General features: G+C 43.8%; 1 long non-coding RNA gene across 2 annotated transcripts in view; it reads right to left on the bottom strand.

Annotated features, from left to right (window-relative positions):
- Positions 1–25979, bottom strand: part of Gm30192 — a 65455-nt gene that overhangs the window by 13351 nt on the left and 26125 nt on the right. For both annotated transcript variants that reach the window (XR_386392.1, XR_386391.1), the window contains exon 4: positions 18061–18063. This is a non-coding gene — a long non-coding RNA (predicted gene, 30192). The remainder of the gene's footprint in view (positions 1–18060; positions 18064–25979) is intronic.

Genomic DNA, 25979 nt, shown 5'->3' with positions numbered 1-25979 from the left:
CTCATGTTGGAACTCTCATTTGTTGACCATTCCCTCAGTCTTTGATACAACTTTGTCCCTGAACTTCTTGTAAGCAGGACAAATTTTGGGTCAAAGGCTTTGTGGATGGGTTGTTGTCCTCATCCCTCCTCTAAGAGTCCTGCCTGGCTACAGGAGGTGGCCACTTCAGGCTCCACATTCACTAGTGCTAGGAGTCTGAGCTAGAGTCACCCTTGCAGACTCCCTGGAGACTCCTCCACTACAGTTCTTTGGCACATCTTAGAGTTGCCCACTCACCTGCCTCTGATTTGGATTCACTCTCCTGGCCCTCTCTACTTGGCTTTCCCTATACGTGATCCCCCTGTCACCCTCCCCATTCCCTCTCTGCCCCTATTGCATTCCTCCATACAACCCTAATGACTGTTTCATTTCCTCTTCTGAATGAGATCCAAGCAAGCTCTCTTGGGCTCTCCTTGTTATTTAGCTTCTTTGGGGATCCTATACTTTATGGTTAATATCCACTTATCAGTGAGTACGTACCGCACATGTCCTTTTGGGTCTTGGTTACCTCACTGAGGATATTTCTAGTTCCATCCATTTGCCTGCAAATTTCATGATGTCCTTGTTTTTAATAGCTGATAGTATTCCATTTTGTAAATGAACCACTTTTCTTCAGTTGAGGGACATCTGGGTTGCTTCTAGGTTCTGGTATTACTAAAGCTACTATGGACATAATGGAGCATGTGTCCTTGTGGTATGGTAGAGAATTTTTTGGGTATATGGCCAGGAGTGGTATCACTGGGTCTTGAGGTAGAACTATTGCCAATTTTCTGAGAAAGCAGCAACTTGATTTCCAGAGTGTTTGTACAAGTTTGCACTCCCACCAGCAATGGAGGACGGTTCCCCTTGTTCAACATCTTCAATAGCATGAGCTGTCACCTGAGATTTGTTTGTTTTTTGTTTTGTTTTGTTTTGTTTGTTTGCCACTCGGCTGGGCATAAAGTATAATCTCAGAGTTATATTGATTTGCATTTTCCTGATGACTAAGGATGTTGAACATTTCTTTAAGTATTTCTCAGCAATTAGAGATCCCTGTGTTAACAATTCTGTTAAGCTCTGTACCCCATTTTTAAATTAGTTCAATTGGTTTGTTGGTGTCTGACTTCTTAAGTTCTTATTTATGCTAGATATTGGCCTTCAGTCCGTTGTAGGGTTGGTAAAGATCTTTTCTCCTTCTGCAGGCTGCCATTTAGTCCTGTTGATGATGTCCATTGCCTTACAGAAACTTTTCAGCTTTATGGATGCAATGTATTAATTGTTAATCTTAGTGCCCTAGCTATTGGTGTTCTGTTTCAATGTGTCCAGGCTATGCCCTGCTTTCTGTTCTATTAGATTTAATGTATCCAGTTTTATGAGGAGGTCTTTGATGCACTTGGACTTGAGTTTTGTGCAGGGTGAGAGATATGGTTCTATTTGTGTTCCTCTACATGCAGTCATCTAGTTAGACATGCATTACTTTTTGAGAATGCTTTCTTTTTTTCCATGTTATGATATTGGCTTCTTTGTCAGAAATCAAGTGTCCACAGGTGTGTGGGTTTATTTCTACGTCTCTGATTTGATTCCCTTGATCAATCTGTTTGGTTTTAGGTCAATGACATATGGTTTTTATTACCATCCCTCTCTAGTACAGTTTAAAATCAGAAATGGTGATAACTCCGGATGTTGTTTTATTGTACAGGAATGTTTTAGCTGTCCTGGGTTTTCTGTTTGTTTTTCCATATGAAAAATCCTTGAGGATTTTTCCTTCAAGGTCTGTAAAGTACTGTGTTGGACTGCTAATGTGAACTGCGTTGAACCTCTAGCTTGCTTTATGTAATACGGCCATTTTAACTATGTTAGTTCTACCCATCCATGAGCATGGGAGATCTTTCTATCTTCTGATATTCCCTTCAATTTTTTTCTTCAGAAAGTTGAAATTTGTGTCATACAGGGCTTTTTCTTACTTGACTAGAGTTACACAATGATATTTTATATTACTTGCGGCTATTGTGAATGGTGTTATTTTCCAGATGTCTTCATCAGTCCATTTATCATTTGTATAAAAGAGGGATATTGATTTTTTTAGTTAATTTTACATCAGACATTTTGCTGAGGGTGTTTGCCAATTTTAGGAGTTCTCTTGTAGAGCTTTTGGGGTCACTTTTGTAGACTATCACATTATCTTCAAATAGCAATACTTTGACTGCTTCTTTTCCAATTTTATCTCCTTGATCCCTGTTAGCTGTTTTATTGCTCTACCTAGAATTTCAAGTACTATGTTGAAGAGATAGGGAGAGAGTGGGCAGCCTTGCCTTGTCCCAGTCTTAGTGTATTTGCTTTAAGTTTCTCTCTATTTAATATTGTCTATTAGCTTGTTGTATGTTACCTCTATCGTATTTAGGTATGTATCTCATCTACATGATCTCTCCAAGATGTGTAGCATGAAGGGGTATTGTTTTTTGTCATAGACTTTTTCAGCATCTAATGAGATTATCAGAATTTTTCTTTCTTTCAGTTTGTTTACATGGTAGATTGCTTTTTGGTTTTTGGTTTTGGGGTTTTTTTTTTCCATATATTGAACCACTCCTGTATCCATGGGCTGAAGCCTACTTGATTATGTTGGATGATGTTTTTGGTGTATTTTTGGATGCAGTTTGAAAGTATTTTATTGAGTTTTTAATACATCAATGTTCATAATGGAAATTGTCTTGCTTTGTTGAGTCTTTGTGAGGTTTAGATATCAAGGTGACTGTGGCCTCATAGAATGAATTTGACAAAGTTCCTTCTGTTTCTATTTTATGGAACAGTTTGAAGAGTATTGGCATTATTATCTTCTTTGAAAGTCTGGTAGAACTCTATGCTAAAGACATCTTGCCCAGGGCTTGGGTTTTGTTGTTGTTGCTGTTGTTGTTGTTTTGGTTTGGTTTGGTTTGGGGGGGGGTGGTTATAGAATTTTAATGGATACTTCTATTTCCTTTGGAGATATAGGACTACTTGAACTTGATTTGACTTTGGTAAGTGGCCTCTATTCAGCAAATCATCTATTTCATTTAAAATTTTCCAATTTTGTGGAGTACAGGTTTTTAAATAATAACTAATGATTCTTTGGAATTCTTCAGTGTCTATTGTGTTATGCCCCCATTTTCATTTCTAATGATGCTAATTTGAATGTTGTCTTTCTGGCTTTTAGTTAGTTTGTCTAGTGATTTGTCTACCCTCTTGATTTTCTCAAAAAAACAGTTCATGGTTTCATTGATTCATTGTATTGTTCTCTTTGTTTCTAATTTATTCATTTCAGCCCTGTTGAATTTTTTCCCTGCTGTTTACACCTCTTGGGTGTGCTTTCTTCTGTTTGTTCTAGAAATTTCAAGTGTGCTGTTATATTGCTAATATGAAATATCTCAAATTTCTTTACAAAGGCACTTAGTGCTATGCAATTTCTTCTTAGAATTTCTCTCATTGTATCCCATAAGTTTGAGTATGATGTGTCTTCATTTTCACTAAATAATAAAATGTCTTTAATTTTCTTCTTTATTTCCTCTTTAGCCAAGAGGTCATTGAGTAGAGATTTGTCCAGTTTCCATGAGTTTGTAAGCTTTCTGTTGTTTCTGTTGTTGAAGTCCAGCTTTAATCCATGGTGATCTGATAAAACACAAGTGGTTATTTCAATTTTCTTATATCTGTTGAGGTTTGCTTTGTGACTGAGTATATGGTAAATGTTGGAAAAAGGTTCCATGAGGTGCTGAGAAGAAGGTATATTCTTTTGTGTTTGGGTAAAATGTTCTTAGATATCTGGTAGGTCCATTTGAATCATAACCTCTTACTTTCATTATTTCTGTTTAGTTTCTGTCTGGATGACCTGTCCATTGGTGAGAGTGGAGTGCTGAAGTCTCTTACTATTAGTGTGTAGGTTGTATTATGATTTAAGCTTTAGTAATGTTTCTTTAATGAATGTATGCACCCTTGCATTTAGGACATAGATGTTCAGAATTGAAACATCATGTTGGTGGGGTTTTTTTTTCCTTTGATGACTATGAAGTGTTCTTCCCCATATCTTTTGATTAATTTTGAATTGAAAATCCGTTTTATAAGATATTAGAATGGCTAGTCCGGTGTGCTTCTATGATTCATTTGCTTGGACAACATTTTTCTAGTCCTTTACTTTGAGGTAATGTCTATATTTGTTTCTGAGGAGTGTTTCTTGCATGTAGCAGAATGATGGATCCTATCTATACATCTATTCTGTTTGGCTGTGACTTTTTATTGGGGAATAGAGTCTAGTGATTTTTGAGAGCTATTAATGACCAATGATCATTAATTCCTGTAATTTTGATGGTGGTGGTGGTATTGTGTGTGTGTGTGTGAGAGAGAGAGTGTTTGTGATTTTCTTCTTTTTGTTTGGCTGGTGTGATAGTATGTATTTCTTGTGTTTTCTTGTACTGGAATTTTCCTCTGGCATCTTCTGTAGGGCTGTGTTAGTGGAAAGATATTATTTAAATTTGGTATTGTCATTGAATATCTTGTTTTCTCCATCTATGATGGCTGAAAGTTTTGCTGAGTATTGGAGCCTGGGCTGACATCTATGGTCACTTAGAGTCTTCAAGATATCTGCCCAAGTCCTTCTGGCTTTTAGACTCTTTGTTTAGAAGTCGGGTGTAATTTTGATAGGTCTGCCTTTGTTACTTTGCCTTTTACCCTTGTTGCTGTTAATAATCTTGCTTTGTTCTGTAGTGTTTTGATTATTATGTGGAAGGGGTGTTTTCTTTTCTGGTTCATTCTTTTTGGTGCTTTCTACGTTTCTTGTAAGCTTATAGGCATCTCTTTTATGTTTAGGAAATTTTCTTCTATAATTTTGTTGAAGATATTTTCTGAGCTTTTGAGCTGGGAATCTTCTCCTTTTATCCCTATTATGCTTAGGTTTATGTTTTCACAGTGTCACAAATTCAAAGTTTTTGAATTTCAGGCATGGCTCTTTAGTAAAGTTCTAATTTATAAACAACCTCTTCTATCCCACTAACTCTGAGAAATATTAAGCCAACACCACATCTCCTTTCCCCCCCTTTTCCTGCCAGTTCAGAAGCTAATACAGACGAAAGTTTCTCAGTTTGTCTTTGTTTGTTTGTTTGTTTGCTAGAATCATTGTAATTTCTTGCTTAGATAAGAAAGTTTTCAGTAAGAAAACCATTCAGTGTTAGTTGTTGTCTTATCACCTACAAAAAGACCACATTCCTGCCACCACAGGCTGTTTACTATTCTACCCCACGTGTGCTTATTGCATGGTTGCAATATATTTTCCTCTCCACAGCTTTTTGAGCTGGATTGTGACCTCAAGAGGGGTTGCATAAATAAACATGATTTTTAAAATGCTGATAATAAAAGTCCCAGAATATACAATAACCAAAAATAAATTCAACATCAACTGTGCAATGAAACTTATGTGCCTCTGCCAATGCTCACCCATATGGCATTGCCTGGCTTTGGTGTGGCATTGATATCTGGACCTACAACATGAGAACTTCACACAGTGTATAATGCCATGTATGCCAATAAATACTGTCTGAAATACCTGGTCTTAGGTTTATCACTATTGTATGTTACAAATTGTCATGCTTTTAATGCACATAAAGGTTTTCTGCTCCTATAGAAACATAACAGTTTAATTACAGAAAACAAACAATATTTTTCTACCATAATTCCTCAGCATGTGCCAAATTAGTATAGCTTTGTATTGCATTTTCAGACAGTTTGGTTTTCACAATTTCTGTTGAAATTAATGACTAGAATTCCATAAGAAATTGTTAAATGAATTTTAATTTGTGCTTAGAACATGAGAGTATTCATCAGAAAGAACATTCCCAACGTTAATAATTATAAAATCAAAACATCAATCAACCATGAAAAACATTGAGGGCATTTCATGTTCTGTAATATAAAATATTCAGGAAAGATCTTTATAGAAAAGCAAACAAGCTCACTAATACCATTAGTACGAAGCTTTGCTTTTGTCTTCAATAATCAAATTATATGCAAACTGAAATTATATCTTTAAATGAATTTCTCTGTGGCCTACTATAAAAGAAATCTTTTATATTTTGCCTATTTTCTTTTGGTGTTAAGGGATTTGGGTGAAAAGTGTTGGATAGGAGAACCACTAAGTTTATTCAGCAGGATGGACAAAGTTATACATCTTTGAAGAGGACCCCCTCAGACAGGAAAGTGAAGTGATGAAGAGGGGCAGGGAGCCACTGACAGTGTGACAGCCAGAGAACTAAGAGGCAAGGGAATGTACAAGCAGCCACTTTCTCCCTTGGGGCTACCAGAATGAAGGTTGCAGAGATAATGAGCATCCCAGACAGAAAGTAAGTTATGATCCTGAATGCAGGATGCCAACATGGCCACTGCTAGGGTGTTAAGGTATGAATCCAAAGCATCCCAGACAGAAAGTAACACTGACAGATCTGAGAAAGGGATGCCAAAGCCAAGGCTGGAGAGTGAAGTTAGAGAGCGTTAGGGTCCTGATACAAAGTAGCAGAGGTACAGAGGGTTGGAAGTGGGTTATCTATTGAGGAGTCAGTCAGAGAGATAAGAGGAGGGAGAGAGAGTACAAAATGACAAACTTTATTACAACAGACAAACAGCTCCCATCAAGGAGACAAGAGGAGTTCCAGATGTGTGAACCCACCCTGAGCTCCTAGAGCACTACTTTCTGGAGTCCCTCCCCTCCCTGACTTGTCGTTAGGCAGGTATCTTCTGTTGGATAGATTTGTTCTCCCTGCCCACCATTTTCTTGTAGTAACAATCATTAAAAACTCAGGTAGAAACTGTCTTGGGTAGAAAACTTAAGAAGCCCTACTGTAGCAGTCCATCAGAACTTTGTGAGGCAGTCCATCAATGAGAGGCAAGTGTCAGACCCTGTTCATTAAGGAGCCATTCTATCCCATACTGCATAGAGGAATACAAGTTACTCTGGGATTTCATCCAGGGACTCTTCATTCTCAGAAGGCTCAGCCTCAGTTGAATGTCCTATTACCATATCAGAGAGCACACATTTGGCACTACAGCAAGAAAGCACGCCATCCCATACCACATGGGTAAAGAAAGCAGTGGCAGGCTTGGGCCCACATGTACAGGCAGATCAGCCTCAGATGTACATCTTGACACCAAGAGAAGGGTCTATGCAACTACTCCCCTAAACTCATCTTTGTCATTCCTTGTAACTTTTCCTGGAAAGGCATTAACAAATATCTGTTCAGCCCAGAGAAGGAACTGGTAGTAGACCAAAGAAATGATTTCACCCAAGTCAGATTTTCCAGAAGTGCAGTTACTTATAGGAACATGGGTGTCTGAGAAGGCTGCATTACCACAGACACCTACCCAAGCATGAGTGACAAGTCACAAAGCTAACATTGTAGATAACTGTTCAATTTTCAGGTAATGGCACTAAGGATTCTCTTCCTCCCTGGTAATTGTTGATGGACCTCCTGAGTCTTCTAAGCTCTGTGAAATTCCTGAGTCTAACATGTCTTCCTCAAGGATAGGATATTTTAACCTATATGAATAACTACACAATAGTTCCTCATGGCATTTGGCTTCTACTTCAAAGGCCCCCAAGGAAATTCATAAGGAAAGTCATTGCTGCAGACACAGCAATGGTCAGCTTTAGTGGGGTATGGTTGGGCCAGACCCCAGGACATCTCACACCTCCAAATTAAAGCAGCTGCTTCCTGGGTGGAATTCCCAGTGGTGGCTTATCAGTTGTCTCACTATTACCCCATCATACAGAGGAAAGGAAATCAGTTTTCACAATGACTGTTTCCTCCCTAAGGCTTCCACTGATGGCCAGTGTCTTTTAGGAAACCATAGTGGCCATTATACCAGAACCAATGGGTGTTATGGGCTCCAGTAGCTGGCATGGCCTCTGTTATGGTCAGCTATGTGCCTACTCTTCATCATCTGTAGTTCTGCTTGCTCTATGGACACCAGTGGAACCCTGGACCACCTCTGCTCCCCATTCACTGCCCATCTGAAGCTTAAAATCTCCCATTAGTGGTCAATCCCATGACAGCCTTTGTAAGGCATGTTGTCACCAGAATGAACTGTGGTGCCAGGCAATCTAAGAGCTTTCTGGGAATGAAAAGAAGGTTCCACACTGTTCTATGAACCCAACCTCTGCCTGCAAGAGGTAGTCTTGCCTCAGCCCTCGCCGGACCAACAGGGTTCTGGCAAGATAGCTCAGGGCAGCCTGTCCCACTGTGCAGTACATTCCCAACTATGAGCCCTTCACCTTGATCTCTTGCCTGGGAAGGGCAGTGCTACAAAATGTCTTGGTTCCCTCAAACCAATCACATCTGCTTGTTCTCATTTTGCACAGGTGACTCTTACTTCATGGACCTCAGAAGCCCTTTTGGCCATAAGAGCTCTCAGGGAGAGACTGGAAAGGAGCAGCCAGTGGTACTGCAGGTCAACCTCAGCAAGAAAAGGCTTCTCCTATCTGCAAGGGAAGACTGAGAAGGTATAGGACATTTGGAGAGCCTCCAAACCTGGTGGCATCTATGGCTTGAGATACAGGAAAGGAGCCTGGCTGGTACCAACAAAGCAAGAAAAGGTATTCAGCCCCTGGCCTCTCCTGCCATGCAGCCTCTTGGCTTGCACCTGCCTTGTGGTTCCCCAGGAGTACTGCTCTCCGCTTTAATCCCTGCCCTTCCCCCCAGCCTCTCCCTCTCCCTCTCTCTCCGTCTCCTTCTCCCTCTCCTCCCTCTCCCTCTCCTCCCTCTCCTCCCTCTCCTCCCTCTCCTCCCTCTCCTCCCTCTCCCTCTCCTTTCTCTCTCTCTCTCTCTCTCTCTCTCTCTCTCTCTCTCTCACTCTCGTGTGTGTGTGTGTGTGTGTGTGTGTGTGCGCGCGCGTTAGAGTCTTGTCTAATCACTGTTACAAAACCCAACCAAAGAGAGGGAAGATGTATTCTGGCTCAGTTTCAAGGCTCACAGTCCATAATGGTTGGGACCATGAAGCTGGACAGCTCCTACTGTAGTGACCAGAATATGTATCCATGGCCTCCTCCATTGATGTGGGACTAGGAGGGAGAGAAGGGGTTATAACTTGGGGATATGATCTTCTAAGATGTCTCAACAGTGACCTACTTCCACCAACCAGGAACCCCTTTGTGATAGCTTCAGAACCTTTAAGGCAGTAGTACAAGCCATGAACGGAGCATTTGTTGCAGGAGCTTGGTGAAGAGAGGAACCTCACAGGATAGCGTTCCTCACTTACTATTCCTCTTCAGAGACCTTCTTGGGCATCTCCATGTTTCAGCAGTCCCTCCATTCTCTCCCTGGTGTATCCTATAGTTGGCCCAGAGGGTTTATCTTATGCACCGAACTCCAATGTTCTGGTCCTCACTGACAGTGAGGACTCTGGGTGGTTCATCACTGCAAGACCCAAGCTGAGCTCAGATCCTGAGGTGAGCAGAATTGTGGTGGCCCCACCAACCCTCACATAGTCTCCTGACTAAGGAAGAGTCATAGCCTGTGCTTCACGTTCTCTGTAATGCTTGAAACTCTAGGGTTGGAAGGCTGTTCTTCCTTCCCACTTATGTACAATGACACCAGGGTTTTGCTATTACAGAATAAGGTATCGACCATGGTCACTAGGCACATACACACAGGGTAATCTTTGCACTCATTGCAAGGGCAGAAAGTGTGTTGAGTCCCTGTGATTATCAACAGCTACTTTGGACATGTGGGTGACCAGCTGCCAAGGGGATGCTGAAGCCAGGCTGAGTGAAAGTTAGGGAAGTGGGCTGCAGTTCAATACAAGTATCTGGTTCGATAGTGCATATCACTTCAGGAACGCTAGAGTCCATGGAAAGACTTCAGGAGTTTCTCTGGCCCCATGAGAAGTCAGATTTGAAGAGAGATGGTAGCCACACTGAGCCACACGGTGGAGATCTTTGTAAGGGACTTGGAAAGTGTGTGTCTGACAGCTGACAGTGGTTGCCTTGCTGCCCTCTGCCCCATCCAGTGACAGGAGGTCACCATGGGGAAACCTCCTACACTGTGAACATCAGCTGTGAAGTGATCGATTTGCCATGGAGGAGAAGGTGCCAGCACCAGCCTGCATATCCCCAACCAGTAACAGCATTACCTCCCCACCACCCTGACACACAGGGCACTGTGGGGAGCCTGTGTCCAGCTACTTGTGACCAACAGGAAAGGATTGTTTCATGGGTTAGAGATTTAGAAGAGTTCTCCCCACTTCTTGCCCCCAGTCTCAAATGTGTGTGTGTGTGTGTGTGTGTGTGTGTGTGTGTGTGTGTGTGTCCAAGCCAGAAGACAACTCCCAGTGTCATTCCTCAGGGACCATAAGCCTTATTTTCTTAGGCAACATCTCTCACTAGGCTGGATTTTGCCAAGTAGATCAGACTGGCTGGCCAGCAAGCCGCACTTCAGGATTATAGTCATACATCACAGTGCTTGCCCTGTTTGTTTGTTTTAATGTGTGTGCTGGGGATCAAACAAGCTGCCATCTCTCTATACCTCCTTTCATTTTCTTTTCTACCCAAAATAAATACAGTCCAAAACAAAACTGTAGTGGCTATTCCTGGTTGTCAACTTGACAATATTTGGAATGAACTACAATCCGGAATTGGAAGGCTCACCAGTGACCCTTATCTGGAGGCTTGGAGATCCTTATCTGGATCTTGGTTTGAAGATCTTGAGCCATATTGGCTATGGATTCCAGAAGATTGAATCTCCGAGTTTAAGGAACACACCTTTAATCTGGGCTACGCCTTTCATCTGGGATTAAAGGTGTGGTGGAACACACCTTTAATCTGGGCTACACCTTCTGCTGGAGACAATATAAGGACATTGGAAGAAGGGAGTCTAGCTCTTGCTCCTGCTCCTTCGCCTGCTTGCTGCGTGAGACTGAGTAACTGCTAGATCCTTGGACTTCCATTCACAGCTGTGACTGAACGATTGTTGGGAATTGAGCTGCCGACTGTAAGTCATCAATAAATTCCTTTATTATCTAGAGACTATCCATAAGTTCTGTGACTCTAGAGAACCCTGACTAATACAGAAGTTGGTACCAGGAGTGGTTCTAGAGTAACAGAAGTACAAGGATGAATCTTTTAAAATTCTGGAATTGGCTTGTTGATCCACCAGCACTTTCAACTATTGAAACCTCTCCAGATTCTCTCCCTCCTGGGAGCTCAGAGAATTTTGAAGACCCATGGTTGAAACTATATTCCGAACTTAAAGAAGCTAATGCCCTTGATTTTCTTAATGAATTAGGTGATTCAGTGCACAAAGCTTTCTACAAGATGGGGAAAAAATCGAAAAATGATTTTACTGGCTGGCTGCTCTTAGTATCTGTGGAAAAAATGATGAATGAAAGGAAGGAGTTGTGTGATAAAATCGAAAGGCTCCAGACACAAGTAAACGATCTAAAAGTTGCTAAGTGTGTCCTTGAGGAGAATCTTCTCTCTTGTAGCAATAGAGCTCAAGTTGCAGAAAATCAAACAGAAACTCTCATTGTAAGGTTGGCTGAACTACAGCGAAAATTCAAGTCTCAGCCTCAGAGTGTGTCGACAGTTAAAGTAAGGGCTCTAATTGGCAAAGAATGGGATCCTACAACATGGGATGGGGATGTGTGGGAAGACCATGTTGAAGCTGAGAATTTTGAATCCTCAGATTCTCAAGGGTTTTCCCCACCTGAGGAAGTAGTACCCTCAGCCCCACCTCTTGAAATAATGCCTTCCCCACATGAGGAAATTAATTTTGCAGAGTCTGCTCACGGCCCACCAATAGTTTCTTCTAGACCTGTAACCAGACTCAAAGCAAAACAGGCTCCTAGAGGGGAGGTAGAAAGTGTAGTCCATGAGGAAATTCGCTACACTACTAAGGAGCTTAATGAGTTTGCTAATTCATTCAAGCAGAAACCTGGTGAATATGTGTGGGAATGGATTTTAAGGGTGTGGGATAAGGGTGGAAGGAACATAAAACTAGAGCAGGCTGAGTTTATTGACATGGGTCCTCTGAGTAGAGATTCTAGGTTTAATACGGAAGCTCGCATAGTTAAAAAAGGTGTCAAAAGTTTGTTTGAATGGTTGGCTGAGGTGTTTATCAAAAGATGGCCTACTGGAAATGACTTGGAGATGCCTGATATTCCATGGCTTAGTGTTGATGAAGGGATTTTAAGACTTAGGGAAATTGCAATGCTAGAGTGGATATATTGTGTAAAGCATAATTGTCCACAATGGGAAGGTCCAGAAGATATGCCTTTCACCAGCTCTATAAGACGCAAATTGGTGAGAGGGGCACCAGCACATTTGAAGGGTTTTGTTCTTTCCCTTTTCCTTGTGCCAGATCTTAGCATTGGAGATGCTTCTGCTCAATTAGATGAATTAAATTCACTGGGTTTAGTTGGATTCCGAGGTAACAAGGGCCAGGTGGCAGCATTGAATCGCCCGAGACAAGGTGATTCTAGTTATTATAATGGACAGCGTAGACAAAAGAATGTTTATAATAACATACCCAGTAATGGTCAGCACAGGAGAGGTGAAATTTATAATGGCATGACTCGGTTGGACCTTTGGTACTGGCTAACCAATCATGGTGTTTCCAGGAATGAAATACATAGGAAGCCTACTGCATATTTGTTTGATCTGTATAAGCAGAAAAATTCTCAAACAAATGAAAGAAAGGCTACATTAGATCGTGGTAAACAGCCAAATGAAAGAAAGGCTACATTAGATCGTGGTAAACAGCAATCTCGGCCAGTGAATCAATTTCCAGACTTGAGACAGTTTGCAGATCCAGAACCCCTTGAATGAAGGGGTGGCCAGGTTCCGCTGAGGAAGGATCTTGATAAGACACTCAAAGGTTTTGCTGTTACCCTTTCTCCAGTTCTTCCCCAGAGGGACCTACGGCCTTTTACAAGGGTAACTGTACACTGGGGAAAAGGAAATAATCAGACTTTTCGGGGTCTGCTGGATACTGGTTCTGAGTTGACACTGATCCCAGGGGATCCCAAGAAACATTGTGGCCCTCCAGTTAAAGTAGGGGCTTATGGAGGGCAGGTGATTAATGGAGTTTTGACTGATGTCCGACTCACAGTAGGTCCAGTAGGTCCCCGGACACATCCTGTGGTGATTTCCCCAGTTCCAGAATGTATAATTGGGATAGATATACTCAGAAATTGGCAGAATTCTCATATTGGTTCCCTGAACTGTAGAGTGAGGGCTATTATGGTTGGAAAGGCCAAATGGAAGCCTTTAGAGTTGCCTTTGCCAAAGAAAATAGTGAATCAAAAACAGTATCGTATTCCTGGAGGCATTGCAGAAATTACTGCCACTATCAAGGACTTGAAAGACGCAGGGGTGGTGGTTCCCACCACATCTCCGTTTAACTCTCCTATCTGGCCAGTGCAGAAAACAGATGGATCATGGAGAATGACAGTTGATTATCGAAAACTAAATCAGGTAGTAACTCCAATTGCAGCTGCTGTACCAGATGTAGTTTCGTTACTTGAGCAAATTAACACATCTCCTGGCACCTGGTATGCGGCTATTGATCTGGCAAATGCCTTCTTCTCAGTACCTGTCCATAAGGACCACCAGAAGCAATTTGCTTTCAGTTGGCAAGGCCAACAGTATACCTTCACAGTTTTGCCTCAAGGATATATTAACTCTCCTGCCCTGTGTCATAATTTAGTTAGAAGGGATCTTGATCGTTTGGATCTTCCACAAAATATCACATTGGTGCACTATATTGATGACATTATGCTGATTGGACCAAGTGAGCAGGAAGTAGCAACCACTTTGGACTCATTGGTAACACATATGCGTATCAGAGGATGGGAAATAAATCCAACCAAAATTCAAGGACCATCTACCTCAGTGAAATTCTTAGGAGTCCAGTGGTGTGGGGCATGCAGAGATATTCCTTCTAAGGTGAAAGATAAGTTATTGCACCTGGCCCCTCCTACAACCAAGAAAGAAGCACAACGTTTAGTGGGTCTATTTGGATTCTGGAGACAACACATCCCTCACTTGGGTGTGTTACTTAGGCCTATTTACCAAGTGACTCGGAAAGCTGCTAGCTTTGTGTGGGGCCTGGAACAGGAGAAGGCCCTTCAACAGGTCCAGGCTGCTGTGCAGGCTGCTCTACCACTTGGACCATATGACCCAGCAGATCCGATGGTACTTGAGGTGTCTGTGGCTGATAGAGATGCTGTTTGGAGCCTCTGGCAGGCCCCTGTAGGTGAATCACAGAAAAGGCCTTTGGGATTTTGGAGCAAAGCTCTACCATCATCTGCAGACAACTATTCTCCCTTTGAAAAACAGCTCTTGGCCTGCTATTGGGCCTTAGTGGAAACTGAACGTCTGACAATAGGACACCAAGTCACTATGCGACCTGAACTACCCATCATGAGCTGGGTACTATCAGACCCTGCAAGTCATAAAGTGGGACGTGCACAGCAGCAGTCTATTATCAAATGGAAGTGGTATATACGTGATCGGGCCAGAGCAGGTCCTGAAGGCACAAGCAAGTTACATGAAGAAGTTGCTCAAATGCCTATGGTTTCTACTCCTGTTACAATGCCATCTGCTGCCAAGCATGCACCTATAGCCTCATGGGGTGTTCCCTATGATCAACTGACTGAAGAGGAGAAGACTAGAGCCTGGTTTACTGATGGCTCTGCACGTTATGCAGGCACCACCCAGAAGTGGACAGCTGCAGCATTACAACCCCTTTCTGGGACAACCTTGAAAGACACAGGTGAAGGGAAATCTTCACAGTGGGCAGAACTTCGGGCAGTACACATGGTATTACAGTTTGTTTGCAAGAAGAAATGGCCAGATGTACGATTATACACTGACTCATGGGCTGTAGCCAATGGATTGGCTGGATGGTCAGGGACTTGGAAAGATCACAATTGGAAAATTGGTGAGAAAGACATCTGGGGAAGAAGTATGTGGATAGATCTCTCCAAATGGGCAAAGGATGTGAAGATATTTGTGTCCCATGTAAATGCTCACCAAAAGGTGACTTCAGCTGAGGAGGAGTTCAATAATCAAGTGGATAAGATGACCCGTTCTGTGGACAATCAGCCTCTCTCCCCAGCCATCCCTGTCATTGCTCAATGGGCACATGAACAAAGTGGCCATGGTGGTCGAGATGGAGGTTATGCTTGGGCTCAGCAACATGGGCTTCCACTCACCAAGGCTGACCTGGCTACAGCTGCTGCTGATTGCCAGATCTGCCAACAGCAGAAACCAACACTGAGCCCCAGATATGGCACCATTCCTCGAGGTGACCAGCCAGCAACCTGGTGGCAGGTTGACTACATTGGACCACTTCCTTCGTGGAAAGGACAGCGTTTTGTTCTTACTGGAGTAGATACTTATTCTGGTTATGGATTTGCCTTTCCTGCACGTAATGCCTCTGCTAAAACCACCATTCACGGATTGACAGAATGCCTCATCTATCGTCATGGTATTCCACACAGTATTGCTTCTGACCAAGGAACTCATTTCACAGCCAGAGAAGTTCGACAGTGGGCCCACGATCATGGAATACACTGGTCTTACCACATTCCCCATCATCCTGAAGCAGCTGGGCTGATAGAAAGATGGAATGGCCTTTTGAAGACGCAGTTACAGCGCCAATTAGGTGGTAACAGCTTGGAAGGCTGGGGCAGAGTTCTTCAGAAGGCAGTATATGCTTTGAATCAGCGCTCGATATATGGTACAGTTTCACCCATAGCCAGGATTCATGGGTCCAGGAATCAAGGGGTGGAAAAAGGAATAGTTCCACTTACTATCACTCCTAGTGACCCTCTAGGAAAATTTTTGCTTCCTGTCCCCATAACTCTAGGTTCTGCTGGCCTAGAAGTTTTGGCTCCAGAGAGGGGAGTCCTCCTACCAGGAGCTACAACAAACATTCCATTGAACTGGAAGCTCAGACTTCCCCCTGGTCATTTTGGGCTTCTAATGCCCTTAAACCAACAGGCTAAAAAAGGAATAACAGTGTTAGGAGGGGTGATAGATCCAGATTACCATGGAGAAATTGGATTACCTCTTCACAATGGTGGTAAGCAAGATTATGTCTGGAGTGTAGGAGATCCCTTAGGGCGCCTCTTAGTACTACCATGTCCTGTGATTAAAGTCAATGGGAAACTACAACAGCCTAATCCAAGCAGGATGACAAAGAACGCAGATCCATCAGGAATGAAGGTATGGGTCAATCCTCCAGGAAAAGAGCCAAGACCTGCTGAGGTGCTGGCTGAAGGAGAAGGAAATACAGAATGGGTAGTAGAGGAAGGTAGTTATAAATACCAATTAAGGCCACGTAACCAGTTGCAGAAACGAGGATTATAAAGTAATATGAATGCCCATTGTAAATTTACTAATGCGTTTGCGATTGTACGAGGGATAGTTATATCATGTTAGGCGTATTTACAACCTTGTTATTGTTTCATGTGAACATGAGATATTATTTGTGTCAAGTTGACAAGGGGTGGATTGTAGTGGCTATTCCTGGTTGTCAACTTGACAATATTTGGAATGAACTACAATCCGGAATTGGAAGGCTCACCAGTGACCCTTATCTGGAGGCTTGGAGATCCTTATCTGGATCTTGGTTTGAAGATCTTGAGCCATATTGGCTATGGATTCCAGAAGATTGAATCTCCGAGTTTAAGGAACACACCTTTAATCTGGGCTACGCCTTTCATCTGGGATTAAAGGTGTGGTGGAACACACCTTTAATCTGGGCTACACCTTCTGCTGGAGACAATATAAGGACATTGGAAGAAGGGAGTCTAGCTCTTGCTCCTGCTCCTTCGCCTGCTTGCTGCGTGAGACTGAGTAACTGCTAGATCCTTGGACTTCCATTCACAGCTGTGACTGAACGATTGTTGGGAATTGAGCTGCCGACTGTAAGTCATCAATAAATTCCTTTATTATCTAGAGACTATCCATAAGTTCTGTGACTCTAGAGAACCCTGACTAATACAAAAACCAATTCCCATAGACTGCCGACTGCCCTCTTCTTCCTCTTACCTTCTGTTTCCTGAGCTATCGAGTCTTCCCACCAAGGCAATGTTAGACAAGGCCACATGCCCCAAGGAGATTAGTCAAGTGGATTTCTCAGCACTGTGGTCTGCAGTAGCAGTATCCTCACTCTGGGCACCAGTGCCTTTTCCTCCATGGGTCCCCTGTGTGACACTGCCTTTTCTGTTTCTGAAACAGTACATACACACTGAGGAAGACACCCATGGCTTCTAGGCAAACATACCACTGGGAAGGAAGGAATAGGAAAGGAACCTCAGAAAGCAGGCCTCCTCCATCGCAGAGAGGCCTGCTCCATCCCTCTAGCTCCTGGGTTGTCACATCCCTGTTTTCTTTCCCTGCAGCTTTCCTGCAACCCTTCTAGCTCATAATATTCCACATGCTGAGTGTCAGCTGAGCGTGAACAAAGAGACCTTTCTCCTCTGTAGAGATCGTTCAAGACGCTCGCAAGCTCCGGAATTTACAGCGGCTCTCTCTTAAAATGCTTGACATTTCCCCACGATTTCTTAGGTATACTTGGTGGGCAGCATGCGTCATCTCTGTTTGAATTTATAGAACAGGATACGCCATTTTCTCTACTTTAATGTCATCCCCTCGGTAACCAGGAGGTCAGAGGCAACAACGCCCAGAGAGCAAATTTGTCACTGGAATGTGGGAAGCTGGGTATAAATTTATCTTGTCCTGATCCCAGCCGCTCTCTACCTCATGATTTTTCATATGCTTGTGAGAATTTTCCCAGATCGGCTTTCTCACACATTTCACCTTTCCAGACAGATCTGAGACTTAGTCCTGTGGAGCACTGAGGCTCCGCCCCTTCTGCCCCAGCCCCAGAGCACAGTTCTTTGTGTTGTCTCTCACACCCCTCTCCACAAGAATGGCAGGCAACATTTATTGTAATGTCTTATGTGTGTACAGAATGTTTGCAGAGAACACAAAGTCCCTGTGGCCTTGCAGGGGCTTCCCAAGACCCACTGGGGGGGAGGGGGTCTTCACGTAGCTGATCTCCTGCCACTCACCATCATTTATGCCCTTCAAGGTGCCAGCAGCAACTCCAGTCTTGCTTTGCCTTCCTGAGTACCACTTTCTGGCCAAGTCCTGGAGGATAGGCCAGATCTTTCCAACCCTCCTGAGGCCCTGGCATCAGTGAGCTCTCACAACGACTACCTGAGAATCATGAGGGATCCTGAACTCTGGGGATGTCACCATCTATCTCTGCCACTCTGCTGAAGGCTGTTGGTGGAGGTGCAGTAGATTTCGACCTTTCTGTAATGGGAGGCCGGCATTCTCATGGGGCAGGCTATGGCAAGAAGAAGGTCAACAACTTATTCTGTGGCCCCTAGAAGGACCTCTGTGTCCTCCTCTCTTCCTCTTGCTGCTTCTGGTGCTTAGGAAGGGGTTTGGACTAGCAAGGACAAAGACTCCCTGGGAAACACCATTTTCTTCTCTTCCCACTAGATGTCATATCTATGTCCCCACTGCTCCCCTGCTGCTCAGAGCCTCAGTGAGACCCCCATAGGAGATGTACGACCCCTGTGTTCTGCCTGAAACTGCTTTTGGCCAGCCCTGTTCCATCCACCCTCACAGTCATTAAGACCCTGCAGATCTCTCTCCTTCCTTGTGGTGTGTCCTGCCACTAAATCAAGAACATACAATTTGAAGTTTTTCAGGAAGTTAAAAGCAAACATTGAGTCCTGTGGAGCTTAGGGATGGGAATTTGAGAGCTGGAGTTGGGGCTTTATCCCTCCCTGCACTAGACAATGATGTCACACACACACACACACACACACACACACACACACACACACAGACACACACAAGCATGGAGAGCTGGGAGGAGAGGCTTCCCCAAGAGCCTATCTCCATAGGCAAGGGCTGTATTGCCTCCCACTCAGCCTGGGCAAGCTGGTGTCTACTGGGCTCTCTGCACTAGGTAAACCTGATCCTTGGGTACAAATGGATCAAAGTCCTCTATGAACATCAAGACCTTTGGTCATCCCTTAGGGATGTGACCTCATGCAAGTGAGCTGCTCCTGAGGGCATAAGCACAGGAGTTAGCTGTGCTCTCAGCTGCCTTGAGGTGGCATGGACTCAGGAGACATGCCCCACCCACCCTCCCCCCTCACTAACTGCAGCAGGAGTGAGAGCTGGTCCTGCACCTTGCCTGAGCAACACAGTGGAGCTGGCCCTGGCCGTGTGGGTACAAGAGAGCTGGCAGAGCTCAACTGCTACTCAGGCCCAGATACAGGGCTTTGAGTTGACTTACTCCAATATCTAACATATCATGATCTGCTGGACTATATGATAGGGATGGTCCTGCAGATCCAAAGTTGAAGGATCTCCATGGCATAGGGTAACAACAGGATATCCAAGAAGAGTCCAGGTAAAGATCCAGTATTGATAGTGTAATAGAAGCCAGAGGCCTAGAACCAGACCAATGACTCAGTGCAATGAACATTTCCAAGTAAAGAGGTGCGGGCAAAGGGTATACTGTGGGACACACTGTGACACACTACAGCTTCCACAATGAGATCTTTTTTATTTGTATTTTCTTTTGGAGGGTGGCTACAAGGGCATAAGGTGGATACGAAGGGATGAGGGGGTTGAGTAAAATTCACAACAAATCAATAAAAAGTTAGAAAAAAATACCAAATGTATCAGCCGATCGCCTTTGGATTAGAACAGTTGCTGCATTTGGAATCCTGTAGGTCATTCACAGGGAGCCAGCTCTGCTCTTAATGCTCTACCATCTTCTCGAGGCAGACAGCATTAGGAAGGGTTGTGAGACCAGAGAACCCGAACTTCTCATATTAGGGCATGGTTGTTAGAACTGCATCTTATTGTGGCTATAGATGGGGACAAGCCATTCCAAACCTCCATTTCTACACACACACACACACACACACACACACACACACACACACACACACAGGCTAGGACTGCTTTTAGAAGAATCCACCACTATTAGATGTGCTATGAAATGTTCAGGTAGTGTTTTAGTCCCCAGAGCCTTGCACCTCTAGACTATCAGCTTCACTGAGAACGCATAAGTAAGTAAGGTGAGCCCAAGGATGGGAAGCTGAGACTGAAAGCAATGCGTCTGAGACAGGAGACAGGAAACAAGGCTGGAGCTGAGCCAAGCTGAGGAGAGTTTGGCAGTCTGGTGATATCTGAAGTATGTCTCTGAGATAGCAGAGTGGTCTCATGGGCCCTAGGGGAACAGTGAGCAGATGGTCCAAGACCACGAGATGATCCCCCCTCTGCGGCAAGACTGTGTCTGTCCTTGGAGGACCCAGCCAAGGCACCTGGAGTGAAATTAATGACTAAATGACTCAGTAAAGCAGCATGGTAAGATGTCCATGAGAGCTGTGGTTAGGATGAGAACCCCACACATACACATGCACAAGGTTCACACGTTTCGGGCATGGTCTTCAGCTGCTGATGCTACTGGGAAGAGGTTGGACCACGAAGATGATAGCCTCATCAGCTAATTCAGCCATTGTGCTGTTAGAAGGAAGTGTGTCACCGGGGATGTACCTTCAACTGCAGACTGAAACTTCTGAATTGGAAACCCTCAAATCCCTCCTCTGTTAAGTTGGTATCTTCAGGCATCTTATTGAAATAACAAAAAGCTCAGTAATGCAAATGACATCTTTACAGTTGCAAACAAAATCGATTATCACGTGAGAGGAATATATGCGACAGATGTGCATAGACAACCTTGCACCTCGAATGACAGCTCCGAGAGGAAGAGTCTCTACAATCACCACACTCTGCCTTCAATGGGAAGTCCACTCTGCTAAAAATCAGTTCTGTCTAATCTTCAAATCCCACGGCATCCCAATAGAGTATCCATGAAGAGAAAGCACAAGACAGCCGAGAAATTTCCGAGACTAAGTGTAATAAGGAGTGACCCCTTAAATCAAATATCATAGCATCCTATGTCAGCCCCGTTATTGTCAGGTCTTAAAACACCAGGAAGTCACTGTCACAATGGTCAGGTGAATCTCCAAAATAGAATGGGGACTCCAGGGAGAGCGCTGAATCGCCATAGCAAGGTGACAGCACATTAACAAGAATCTTTTTTATATCATCAGGAAAAAGAAGGTCCAGTAAAAACTGGGGCATGGGTTGGCCATCTGAATTGATCTCTATCATTGATACTAAAGTAAATTCTATATTAAACAAAGACTCAAAGACATCACTTGAATGTGTTCCTAACTACCAAGGCAGGGAAATCTGTTTTGTAAGCAAGTGAAAGTACAGATGCCATGCGAGAATTGGGAGATGGGCTGAATTGTGTCAAAATGCCGACGCTCATCAGTGGCACAATATAAAAATATATATATATACCAGGAGTACATTTGTAAAATATGTCACAGAGAAGCCCTCCCCTGTGACAGGAGCTCTATCAATAAGACCTAAGACATGACAGAAATAAAAACAGAATGGAGAGGAGACAGACGTGGGAATGACGCACACACATGAGTGGCTCACAACCCTCTGGAGAACATTTCTCCTCTCTCATCATAAGGAAAAGACAAACTGTTTCCACATCGGGACGCAACCTTTCATTTCCTGGATTGACAGATACAGAAGTTTATCACACTTACTTACAAGGATTTCGGGTAAGGCACTGTCACTGACTTCTCAAATGCTTGCCAATCAATGCAACTTCGGTTGGTAATATAGTGGCAGCTGTCAAAATCGCCATTGTGTTCCAACAACAGTAGCAAGTTTGCTCTTGGACCTATCCCTCTAGCCCTGGAACTACACTGTAGACTGCATTGTGTGAAAGCAGGTAAGGGGGGGAAGCAGACAGGGGGAGCATGGATTGCTTGTAAAGTTCGAGACTGGGAATCCACTGAAGTGAGGTGTAATGGGGAAGCTGATGAGCCCTGAGAATAAAGAGCTGCATGGCTATCTTTGAGGAGTCAATAGGTGTCTGAGGAAAGACAGGTTGGGACCATAGCAGGCAGAACCAGAACCACATGGATTTGCAGAAGACCAATCGATTCTTCCTGTCTCGGAGAGAGAATGTACTAGCACCCGTGTCCCACTGCCCAGGATAGAGCCTACCCACCTTACAGAAGGCTCTTTTAGAGACAGAAGACTTCCAGAAATAAGGGGAGCCTGGCCCCCCAGGTGCACATCAGGACGATTCCCTAGTGTGAGGTGGTGTGAAGTGAAATGAATTTCATGCTAATACTGGTCTCGGTGAGCTGGACTCCAAGTGCTAAGTGCAGGTACACATGTGCTCCCATTCCTGACCTTTGTCCCACGGTGGAATCATCCTTGTCCTGAGGACACACTGCACCGACAAAAGAGAGAAAGGAAAGAGCTGGAGACAGGGCTAGCTTTGGATAAAGGGTCTATCTCAGACCTTTATGCAGCGAGGAGTTGATGTGCATTTTCTTGCCCATCTGCATTGGAAACACACAGTACTGGAGGAATCAGGCTGGCAACGATGGCACCATCTCCTCACCGATGCAGATTCATGTTCCAGCTATATGTACTACATACATATATACATACTGGCTTTTTAATAGTTTCCCCCTCACCCTCACATGCAAATGTAAACATTCCTATGTAGACATATGTGCTACAAAGTAAAAGCAAACACTATTTTCTTGAGATCACCAGTGCCAGTGCCTCATCAGCGAAACGACAGCATGTTCTCTAGACTGTACTTTGGAAAGTTCGTTAGACTTCCACAGGAGCCTCCTTTTCCTTTAGGACATTGCCATTGGTGAGCTATGCTCTTCTACACTGGAGAGGAGAAAGCACCCCTGCTACAACAGCATTCATTGCTCCAACACCCTCTGCTAAACCAAGTCAAAGAAGTGGTCTTAGCTTTGTTACTTGGCTTGTCCCCATTTGGTTCACACTGCATGCTGGTTGAATGGGATCAGCCCCTATAGGCTCATATATTTGAATACTTGGTCCCATCAGTTGAACTGTTTGGGAAGGATGAGATGCAGCCCCATTTGAGGAGGTATGTCACCAGGGTGGTGGGTGAGCTTTGAGGTTTCAAAAGGACTTGCAATCTCTCTCTCTCTTCCTTTCTTTCTTTCTTTCTTTCTTTCTTTCTTTTTTCTTTCTTTCTTTCTTTCTTTCTTCCTTCCTTCCTTCCTTCCTCTCTCTCTCTCTCTCTCTCTCTCTCTCTCTCTCTCTTTCTTTCAGTGTGTGTGTGTGTGTGTGTGTCTGTTTGTCTGCTGTCTCTCTGTCTCTGTCAGTTTCTGTCTCTTTGTGTGTGTCTCCCTCTGACTATATGTGTGTGTGTGTCTTTCTTTTTTTTTTTTCGGAGACAGGGTTTCTCTATACAGCCCTGGCTGTCCTGGAACTCACTTTGTAGACCAGGCTGGCCTCGAACTCAGAAATCCGCCTGCCTCTGCCTCCCTAGTGCTGGGATCAAAGGCATGTGCCACCACGCCCGGCATGTGTGTGTGTGTGTGTTATGTCTGTCTCTCTGTGTATCTCTGTCTCTATCTTTCTATCTCTGTTTTATCTCTCTATCTCTCTGTCTCTCTCTTCTCTCTCACTCACTCTTTTTTTTGTCTCTGTCCCATGGTTGTGACACAGGATGTAAACTCTCAGCTACTGGCCCAGCACCATGACTGTTGTATGCTGCATGCTCCCCATCCTGATCATTGGCCAATACTGGTCCATGAGAGCAAAGGAAGCAGAGAATACAGATCTGAGTTCAGAAGCCCTGTGAGTAGGTACAGTAATGAAAACATACCCAGAGAAGCTACAGGGAGACAGAACAACTTTACATGGGCTGATTCAAGGCCTGTATAGTTTTGGGGATGTGAGTCAGAAATATACAGGGTAGGCAAACATCGCGTCATTGGCTGAAGGCATAAGGTACCAAAATTCCTCATTAGCATTTCAGAGATCCCAGGCACTAGCTGAACAGGTTCTTATTAGGGAAAAGGAAGTTGAACCTGTAATCTTAACCAAGGCTATGTGACATTCTGCAGGTAGAGATGGTGGCAGCAGTTAAACTCCTCAGACAAGGTCAGAGAAGGGAAATTTCTGCTAGTGAAGGGAGTTCTCCATTTTGCACCGAGACCAGAAGGCTATGGTAGATGTTACCTTATTATCAGGGCAACAGAGATCCTGGCAATGCTCTTTCCACAAGTGAGCAGTTTGAACTATAAGGCATTAGGGCAGGCAGCAGCCAAATCATAATCTCCAGGAAAGTCAGACAAGTCAGCCTTCCCCTTACATAATCTTCCAACAAACCCAGTAAACCAGTCTTGTGGCTACTGCACACACCATAAGATCTCCAAGTACCTGCCACAGAATGGGTGACCCAGTAAGGTCACCTTGGAAAACTCAGCTGAGAAAGAACTAGGCGTTCATCTAATCCTCTCTCTTAATCCTTGCCCCAATGTGTTCACCAAAAAAACAGTCCAAGTCCCAAACGTATGTCAGTCTAGGAAGCTGTCTATCCCCATACAGAGGTGCCAGAAGTTAGCAATTACAACCAAAGGTCAATGGAAAGTCAACACCTTTCCCTGTGGATGCTCAGCTATCTCTCACCCAGGAAACAGAGACTCAACTGTCTTGGTTTTGTAGAAAGAAGAGAAATGGCAACTGCAGGAGGATAACCGGAAGCTTCCTGACAGTAGATGGACATTTGGGTCCACGCTATAGCAAACGTCAAAGAGTAAAGTCTCAAACATGTCTGTGTGTGTGTGTGTGTGTGTGTGTGTGTGTGTGTGTGTGTGTGTGAAGCTGGCTTGCTTCAGAGCCTGTGTTACTGTCCTTGTGTAGCCTCAGTGTGGCCCTTGTGTGGCCCCTGTACAAAATGACCTCAACATGCTCTGACCAAGGAGAAGATGCTAGACAACTGGACACTGGTTCTTGGCACAAAATGGAGCATGTGCCTCTAACACAGGAGGACAAGGCAACTCAGTGTGCAGCAGAGACCATAAGCATCAAAGCAGCTGCCACAAGGAAGAGGGGACTAAGGAAACTCAAGCGTGTGGTGGGTGATGTGATGCTGGGTTTCCTTCAGTCCCCTATCCAGTAGCTCAAAATCCTGTTTGACTCAGTAAAGATGTGTGTATCCCCACAAGGTTGCATGGTAGGAGATGGTTGTTTTCATGTGTTAATACACACGCATACACTTCCATCTTATCCTGGGAGATTTGGATGCAATGCAAGACAATTATTACATGCATAGAAATCAAAGATGTAGAATGGAGGAGGCAAGAAGAGAACAGAGAAAAACAATATATTGGCAGCTGCACTATGGACAAGGGATTTCCCGAAGAGCTGTGTCCGACTGCAGAGAGAAACAAATCACCTGGCCAGCGAGAGAAGCTCATTGCGACTCTCACCCTCGAACTCCATCTCCCACCTGGTGGAGCCCTGAAGTCTCCTGTCTCACTCTATATGTTGATTTGTAATAAAAATGTCAAGAGATGGAGAGGTGACTTAGTGGTCAAGAGAACTGACTGCTCTTTCAGAAGATACAGGTTTGATTCCCAGTATACAAACACCTATAACTCCTGTTCCAAGGTATCGAGAACTCACTTCAGGACTCTGCAAGCACCAGGCAGGCAAAGTACTCACAATCCTAAAGTAAGAATAAATAAATCTTAGTGAGGAAAATATTTCATCCGAGAGAAATGACAGCCTGTTCCTAGGAAGTTGCAGGTATTGATATGGTATAGACATACATCTGGTGAGAAAGAGATAGAGTGAACAAATAGGTAAGCTGTCTCAACACTGAACAAACCACTAACTCAAAAATAAAACCTATCTGATATGTAAAGCAGAGATATTATGGATGTACAAATGTAGATCCATAATGTAGATTATATATATATTAATGTAGATTAATATATTAATGTAGATTAATATAGCTATGATTATA

Source organism: Mus musculus, chromosome 18 (assembly GCF_000001635.26).
Source record: "Mus musculus strain C57BL/6J chromosome 18, GRCm38.p6 C57BL/6J".
Lineage (NCBI taxonomy): Eukaryota > Metazoa > Chordata > Mammalia > Rodentia > Muridae > Mus > Mus musculus.
This window is presented reverse-complemented; position numbering and strand designations above follow the sequence as displayed.